The sequence below is a fragment of the Tauraco erythrolophus genome, chromosome 3 (assembly GCF_009769465.1).
Source record: "Tauraco erythrolophus isolate bTauEry1 chromosome 3, bTauEry1.pri, whole genome shotgun sequence".
NCBI lineage: Eukaryota > Metazoa > Chordata > Aves > Musophagiformes > Musophagidae > Tauraco > Tauraco erythrolophus.
In genome coordinates, this window is record NC_141467.1 from 2,616,311 (window position 1) to 2,625,734 (window position 9,424).

The following is a 9,424-nucleotide window of genomic DNA, read 5'->3' on the forward strand; positions in this document are numbered from 1 at the left end:
GTTACACAAACTAAATTTCCTCTGTAAAGTACTTACTTGGACTATAAATATGTTCCTCTGTCAAGTTTCCTCTAAAAAAAAAAATAGCAACAACAAAACCCAAACATCGCCAAGTCTTCAGAAACGTTAAGTTCTGGCCGCTTTGATGCTTCAAGTCACCAAGGGGATGGGAAAGGGACAAAAAAAAAAAAAATCTCTCTACGATTTCAAATGTTTTTTCCCAGACTCCTGTTTAACAGACATCTCCAAAGATGTGTCAAAGCTCAGAAAATCCCGCCTCGCAGCCCGGGAAGGCGAACAAGCCCAAAGAGCCGGAAAATCCTGGAGACCAGATGAAGCACATTTGAATCCAAGCTCTCGCAGAAGCGCTCCGGTTTTCCCTCCAGTGCAACGTACAGACATAGGCATTTACGTAGTTTCATTCAGACACCGATCGCAGGAGCCCGGTGCTGCCACACACACGCACGCACACACCAGAAAAAAAAAAAAAAAAAAAAAAAAATTGTGTGTATTTAAGAAATCAATTATTTTTCACAAGAGAGGGCGTAAAAAAAAATAATTAAAAATAGAAATAAAAACAAAATAAAGACGGGAAATCGCATCTGCCTCCGGCTCCGCGCAGAAATGCCATTTCCCGAGCAGCTTTGTATCGGAGGAGGAAGAGCCCCCGGCGCTGCCGCGGAGGGGCGCGGACGGGCCGCGTGTGCGGTGTGACCGGTGCCGATGGGGACCGCGGCCGCGGCGCCGCCGCCCGCCCGCCCGCCCGCCCGCCGCGCAGCCCCGCGCACCCCGCCGGCTCCGAGCGGCTCCTCCGGACGCTCCGCGCTGCTGCTGCCGGCGGCGGCTCCGGCGGCTCCGAGCGGCGGCGGCGGCGGCGGGCGCGGGCGGGGAGCTCTCCCGGCGGTAGCGGCGGAGCGGAGCGGGGCGGGGGGGGCGGGGAGAGGCGGGGAGGAGCGGAGCCCGCAGGGGGAGGCTCCGGCCCCGGCCGCGCAGCCGGGCGCGGTGGTTTCCTAGAGCTCCGCCTCACGCTTCATTCAAGAAAAGGGGGAAATAGGGAAAGGGGTGGGGAGGGGGGATGCTTAAAAAAGAAAAAAAAAAAAAAAAAAAGGCGGCGGCGGGAGGCGAGCGACCCCGCGCAGCACGGGCCCGCCCTCCATCGCGGCGCGGGCCTGGGGCCGGCGGCGGGGCGGGGCGGGGCGGAGCGGCGCGGAGGGGCGCGGAGGGGCGGCACTGGGGCCCGCGCCGCCGCCCGCCCTCCGCCTCCGCGGAAGAAGCGGGTGGCGGGGGGCTGCGGGCTGGCAGCCCCCGCGTCCCCCTCCGCGGCTCTGCAGCCGCGCCGGGCCCGCCCCGCGCGGGAGGGATGAGGCTGCTGCAGCTGCGCGGATTTATTTAAAAAAAAATTTAACAACAACAACAAAAAAAGGAACAAATAGAAAAGGCGGCGCGGGGGGGGTGGGGGTGGAGGGGAGAGAAAAAAGATTAATGGCCCATTTAGAAAGAAAAATGGCCCGATGTGGGGGTGGTCCTGGCAGGGTCTGCCAGGGTGGCAGCGCCTGCGGGGCAGGGGCCAGGCCCGAGCCCCGCGGCCGCCGCGGCGGGTGGCCCCCCCGGCGGTGCGGGACCCGCACACCTGCTCCGCGCACGCCGCCCGGCCGGTTTCCAGGCCGGTTTTTGTGATCTGATCTAGGTGGTCCTGCTCCGGCGGGGGAATTGGACTAGGTGATCCTCTGAGGTCCCTTCCAATCCCTGACATTCCGTGATTCTGTGTGCCCGTGGGACAGGCAAGGGGTTGGATTTTTGCAGAAACCGGGCTCAGATTTGTCCCTGCACTGAGCCCGAAGATTATATATTGAAGCGGGGGCAAGTGGAAGGGTTTGGAGATGAGATTCATCTGGAGCTTGACCAAAGAAACGGAGTTGACCTTCAGAGCAGGTTGAACCCACAGCGCTGGGAAATGGAGATGGCTCAGGCGCCCTGCTACCCCAGCAAGGGACATCGGGGCCCGGACAAGTGATGCTGGGACAACCCCGGCTGAAATGAGGAGCCATCCCAGGGTAAAGCCAAGTGGAATGGGGGCAGGTGATACTCGATGCCTTTCTCTGCTTAATATGAGAGGGAAAGAGGCGTTTGATGAATTCTGCCAATTTTTGTCAGTATGAAGGTGACTGGGACAATAATCTCATATATATATATATAACAACTCCGAACCTAGAAGGAATAAAACGCATAAATAAAGCCATGAACGTGAGTTTGTTTTGACAGGGGACACAGGGAATGAATGCACGCTGTCCTCCAAGGCTCCATTTACAGGGTCGCGTTTCCTTCACCCACTGGCCCATCATGCCTGGTTCACAGGCTGCCCGCTCCCCGGCTCGAGCAAAACCCACTGGAGTGGGGAGGGTGACCAGAAGAAGGGGAGGTCCTGGCATGCAAAGGGGAAGCGTTCCCCACGCCGTCGGGGAGCCAAGCGCATGCAGACCCCGAGAGACACGATGCTCCCGCCGGCCCGAGGCTCCGGGAGCGGGGGCCGCCAGCTCCGTTCCCCGCCGGCAGAGCCTCCCCTGCGGGCGGCTGTTGCCACCCAGCGGCCGCTGCTCGCCCCGGGCACGGCGGCTCGGCCGCGGCAGCCGGGACCCACGCCCCGTCCCTGCGGGATGGCAGGAGCGAAGGGCTCAGCCGCCTCCCCCAGGAATTCCCCTGGGGAATGCGGGGAGCAAAGGGGGGGTGCCCTCTCCTCCGTCCCCTATTCACCGCCTGCTGATGTGTCAGACGGGGCTGGTTGTGTTCTGGGGGACTTGGAGGGACGGGGGTGGCAGGACAAGCAGGTGCGATGAGGTCAAAAGATGCCAGATGATGGTCTACGAAGGCGTGGGCGAAGAGCTGTACCCCACCAGGGCATGCATGTACCTCCCGGCGTGGTGCAGCGCTGGGATGCAAACACACGTCATCTCTGTCTGCGTAACCGGCGTCCGAAAGCACGGTGTTCACCCTGAGCCGAGGGGTTGCTTCTGGTGGCAGAAATGTAGACAAGAGATCTATCAATCCAGTAAAATCACTGCCTTTACATTCTTGCACCAAAGGAGAAATTAAAAAAAAAAAACCACAAAGGTGTCCATAATCTGACTTTTCCATGTAACATGCTCTTGGTTTAAATAGAACGAGTGATAGAGAAAATGAGAATAGCCGTAATGCACCGGGCTGCTGATTCAGTCTCACTGTGCTAGTGACTAAATCTAATATAGCGGGTCCTGCAACTGAAAATACATCAGATGCAGATGTTAAATAACACAGAAAAACTGTCTGGGTAAGCTGCACAACGGTGTCATAGTGGGATCAGTTTTAAAGCCCAGAGGACAGATCAGCTTAGGATTGATGCAGAAAACAAAGATGCATACAAAATCGATGGGCTTTTGCAAGGAGAAATTGAAAATTCAACTGAATTTGCTTAGGGCATTTAAATGTATTTTGTATACAGAAATGGAAGTAAGACCAACTAAACAAACAGAGTGTACTGAGGGCATATAGTCAGTAAAATAGTTTCAGAATCCATAACTGATTTCTCATAGAAATGGGTACAGCAAAACTTTATGGGATGCTCTGTTTGGAGTGGATTTAGTAATGATGCTTTTCCCCCCACCAGCTCCACATTCAGCACTTCGCTATAGGAATGATAGGTCCCAGCCTTTTTAAAAGTTTAATAGGAAAACAGTGGTCATGGTTCACAAGAAAGTTTGCTCATACCAAGCACAGCTGAGACCGTACCAAAACAAAAATGAAAAACACAAGGGCAAGTCCTAGGACCTGTTTGCTTTAAGCAAGCATGTTAGGGATGAGTCAAGGGAAACAAAAACTGTGCCTTGAAGAATGACAAATTGGGAGTCCGTAAAAAAAGCAAACAAAAATTATGTGCATTGAAACAGTCTTTCTTGTTCTTAACTTAATGTGTCAAATGCATTGCATCTGACCTGCATTTACGACCATAATTGAAGGGAGCGGCATCTTAAACCCAATTATAACGCTCCCTGAGTGGGTGATGTGCACCTATTAAAGTGTCACGAGTTTGCATCACAGTACTGCTTTTTACCTTGCTCGGTGGCTCGAGCTCAGCAGAATAAAACACCAGTTAAAAAGACACCCAAAATAAAGGCAAGATGTTTTTTGCGGATAAATAGAAGAAACCAGCAAGAGAGGCTCAGGATTTATCAAGGAACAGGGAACGAGGGCAGAAAGTCAGCTAAGAAATCATTATGGTGCTTTTGGGTACCAGGATGACATGCTGACTATTCGAGATCTGATCCTGCAAATCCTTCTGCACACGTGTTTGCCTTTACGTGAGCTGGCCCACCGAGGTTAATCAGACTAATTAGCTGTATCAAGGATTGGAACTCAATTAGGAACGCAAACAGAAGCTCACGTGAAAAAAAGCTGCCTTGACAATTAGAGGCAGGAGCAGACAACAGGCATTAGTCAGGTCTGCCAGCGTAAAGGATGGATTATTTTCATGAGACAGCTTCCTTATCCATGCTTGGGCAACTCACCAAAGCCTGCTGTTTCTTTGATAGCATCCCAGACGCCCAAGGTACAGTGGATGCGTTATGAACAAACACTCCAGAAAAGTCGGTAATGCCTGGCAACACCGAACTTCCTGACAATCTGAAAGTGGACACCTTTTCCCTGTACCTTTTTTATTAACAGCAACAGGATTTCAACAGCAACCCTGCTTCCTGGTGACCTGCCCACCCTTTTATTTCCTTGGCTCGTGAGCGGGCACGTTGGAGAGAAGCGAGTGATTGTTTAAAGCCCTGCCTGAGCAGGCATGAAACACGTAGGGTGTATGTTTGCACCGTGTGACAGCCTTCCAAGTGAGGGACGGCATTGCCACATTTTTTACTGTAAATCCTTGGAGATTTTTCTATTCAACACATCAAAACAAAACAACTCCCCCAAAAATAAATTTGAGTAACCCAAAAGTAGTATTTAGAGTGGTATAGGGAAGTGCAGTTATGACAATCGAAGTAGTTCTTTGCTTTGTAATGTTCTGGTACAGCTTAAACACTGGGTTTGCTGAAAGAGCCTGCTAAGATTGTGCCCACAGGTGGGGAATTTGCACATATGAAAATAAGCAGCCAATGGCACCGTAAATGCTTGTTGGTGCCATGTCCAGCGAAGCATCTGTGTGCCACCCACAGCTGGGCTTCACCTGGTTCCTCCGTTCCATTCTTTCTGCACCAGCATCTCTGCTCCGCCTGCCTTTGTGCCCGCGAGAGCTTCCTACCTTGCCCTGGCTGAGACTAACCACCACCTTGGTCATGGTTAGTGCTCTTTCACGTTTGTTTCTGTCCACGATACCCACAGAACCTCTGCCAAGCTGCAGGAAACGGCTGTTGCACACAATGCTTTAAAAAAAAGTTTTCTGCAGGTAAAAATATAGGGGGAAAATAGCAATCGTGAAGGCTGGATGCGTATTTTCCTCTTTTTTGAGCGGGACGGTGGCAGGTTAACCTGAACAAACTTTTTCTTGTCTTCAGAGTGCATTTCTGCAACAGGAGGTTGCCTTTCCTCCTGCCGGCACTGCAGAGGCCACGGGTGCGGAGCGGATCCCTTTTTGCTGGAAGCGCTTGCGGAGCAGAGAACGCAACTGTAGAACACTTCGAGCATGCTCAACCTGCAATTATGGTTTGTTTCACAGGGCTTAATTGTGCTCCTCAGGAAAGGCAGGTGGATGAGATGCTCGGATAATATCCCTGGAGTCCAACCTAGCCAACAGCTCGCGACTTTCAGACCCCTTTTACCATGCGCATCCCTCAACCACCTTCAACTCTTGTCAAGACACAGAGGCCTCGTGGTTTGGGTTAGGAGGAGGCAAAACAACCGCATCCCGCTCTGGGAATCCTTCTCTTGGACATCTCTGCTTCACGATGTGGCAATAGGGTCGTGTCTTCACATTATCTGAGCCGAATCGCCAGCTTTGGCAAGCTCCCAACCTGTTCTTGTGGCTTGGGCGATCCCTCTCCTCTTTCTGCTACGGAAAAAACGAATCGGAGACCCACTTCCCAGTTGAAACAACAGAAGAGCAAAGGGGACAGTTTCAGCGTGGAGGAACAGGAAATGGGAAGAGTCTGCTGGACAAACAGGAAAATCCGTCTCTGATCCATAAACTTTTATTACACCTGTTAAAATTTCTCAAAGTAAAAAGGGGGAAAGCATTTTTTGAGTAAATCCTTTGAAGTAGAGACCAACGCACCTCATTTAACTACCTTCTTCGAAGCACCTGTTAGCTTGGAAAAGGATATTCCCCTCAGTTGCAAGTTACCAAAAAGATTTAAAAAAAAAATCATTTTTAGACTTATTTTTATATACATCATTTACAGCTGGAATCTTTACAGATTCAATGCCTCATTTTGGCCAAGGGAGATGATTCTTGGTGCTGGGGAGCATGATTTAGTGTCAGCCAGGTACGTTTTGCTTTCACAACTTGTGTTTATTTATGCTGCTCTAGCAGCACTACTGCAAAAAGAACTTCGTAGTTAGAACTCGAAAGGTTTAAAATTAGCATGGGGATTCCCCTCAAAAATGAAAACAAACTTGTTTTCAACTTCAAAAAATGAAATTTCAGACTGCTTTGGTGCCATTCTACCACAGAGGCACTGGTATTATAAATCGTCATCAAGGATTTCCTAATCAGCTTTATGAAATGCTCCCCCCCCACACCTCAATCAAATTAGATATGCATCTTTGAGGTTAAAAAAAGAAAAAAACCAAGTATTTTGCACTTTCCACTTCCTTCAGTGCAAGTTTCTGTCCAGAAGCTATACAATATATAATAACAGTATTATTTCCCCCCCACCACAGACAACCACCAACAGAAGATTAGCACAGTTGTCTTTTCCACCAATTTAGTGCACCCAGGTCGAAAGAAAGGAGAGGATGGGGGTTGTGCCAAGACAGACACCCCATTTAAAGGTCCTGGCTCTCCTGAGAGTCTCCCCCCAGTGACAGAGAAAAGGATGTGACTTCATGGGCTGTTAACTACCAGCTTTGACAGACACTCACCTACAACACACACCCACTCTTCGTGTTTGGTACTGGCTGCGCAGAGGGAAAAAAAATAATAATAATAAAAAATGCAGGATGAATGGTTGGACTTGCAGGGCGAATGGTTGGACTCGATGATCTTGAAGGTCTCTTCCAACCAGACGATTCTATGATTCTATGGAGCTACCAGGTAATTTAGCCTTGTAGCAGGAATCCGGTTACAGAAAGGAAAGAAAAGCAATCTACTTTGGCCTGCTGCCTCTGAACAGGAAAAATGAGCAGTTCCAGTTGCAACATGGCTTGCTTCCATTTCGAAACTTTTAATTCCCCATCATTCTAAGAGTAACGTCAGCACCTCAGCTTTAAAACACGTTTTAGATAGCACATGCTTTCCTCAATCCATCTTTGATTTTGGCTCTCTGATAACGTCTTTCAAGAAGACTGGACTTTTGCAATTTTGGATTTACGCTGAGCGTAAGTTCTCTTAGGGCTATTTCTCCTTGTTTCTACTATTACCTTGGAGCTAGCTCCCTCCAACCCTCCTACCACAGAGCTGAAACGTAAGAAACTCATTTTCTACATGGCTGCGTGCTCCGTGGTGGAACAGCCAGCCAGACACCTACTACTGTCTTCCACCAGGAAGAACGAGCTGGCACTCAGCCCATCAGGATTCACAAGCACTTCCAGAGAGGACAAGCACAAGCAGCACCTCCTGCCATGAAAGCAGATTTTGTCAGTTTAATCCCACTGTCATTCTGGTTTGATGACACGGGGTCTGCTGACAATATTCAGTCGGATTCTTTACATCCTTCACCTGCTGTACACCTGCTCTAAGCTGCCAAAACGGAGGGATGTATTGACCCCTCTGCTGTCCTACAAAATTAAGAGGATCCCAATGAGGATCATCCTCCATCCCCTCAAAGAACTTAGAATTTAGAGGCTTTGTTGATTCTCCATTTATTTTGAGAAATATAAAATATGAAAACTAGTTTACAGTTCAGGCACAAAAATGATGAAGCAATAAGCACAAAGTTTCTTTTTACAAAGAATGTTACCTATTTTTACCATTTAAAAGTGCCTAGTTTTTCACAGCAGATAAGTTTATTCACCTGTATCTTTTTTCTTAGTAAAATATTAAATCTATTTAAATTGCACATGAACACCCTGGTGAAGTAAACTGTGTGTAAAGTTATGATAAATCTGTATTTAAAGCAGCCAGTCATTAGAAACTACATGGAATGGAAAAGACTATCAAAGCCAAAATTGAACCTTAAAGACTGACCAAGAAAACAAAAGACACCGACTGATATGGCACAAGTGATTAAATTACTGACAATTTGACAAAAAAGTAATAAAGCGCATTTGAAGTTCTTCACGGATCTAATACACTGCTAAAACATTTCAGTGCGGAGGTTTTGTAACATTGAAACTGGCAAAAGAGTTTTTCGGCTGCTAAACATTTTTCCACAAGATTACAAGGCATCTCCTTCACTTAATATTGGACCTTAAAATGAGTACACTGGTAGACAGAGAATGTGCATAAGAAAACAAAATTTACAGCCAAGGTTGCTGTAGTTGACAACTTACTATGTTTTGACAATAAAACAGTTGAAAAGTTTATCAGTTACAATTAACTGCATTAACTTGCAACAGCAGAAACTAGAACATTTAAAAAGATTATTCTTTACTTGTTCCTTCAAAAAAGTTGCCTCGTTCAAGTTTCCACAATTGCCGAGGGGTTCAACCTGCAGTTTTACTGTCAACACAACCACTTACACTATGCAAAATCAGGTGTGAACTGAAGTCTCTACACATCAGGGCCAAACTTTCACTCAGAATTCTTACTCCTCCTTCACAGACACTTCTGCTGAATTGTATCAGTCATTATTTGGAGGGCTCTTCAGTCAAGAAAGAGTGATTAGGGATCTAAGGTGTCCAACCTGAAATATTTTCAAGAGCTGCCACAGCATCTGGAGTGTGCTCTGACCTTCTGCATCATGTTTCTTAAATGCAAACCCTTTAACATTCCAAATGGAAGATCCAAAAATTCAAGTATCCAATGTCTTACTGGTTTTAAGTCCTGATCCTCAAGCTTGTGTTGATGTCATGTCATTTACACGAGCATTTCTTTCATACTACAGCACAACAGATTCACCCATTTTGGTATCTTTTGCAGGTGGTCAAAGGAGTATTTGATTTGCACCAAAATCAGAATTAACAGAGAGAACTGGGCCCAAATGGCATTGTTATGTTGCTTTAAGAAACACAGCAATGCTGACAACAGTTGTATGATAAATGCTCCGTTAGGTCATTCACATTAAGTAGCACAGGAAACACACGGGCACACTAGATTCCTTTGCACTGAAGCTCAGCTGTTTAAAAAAAGCAG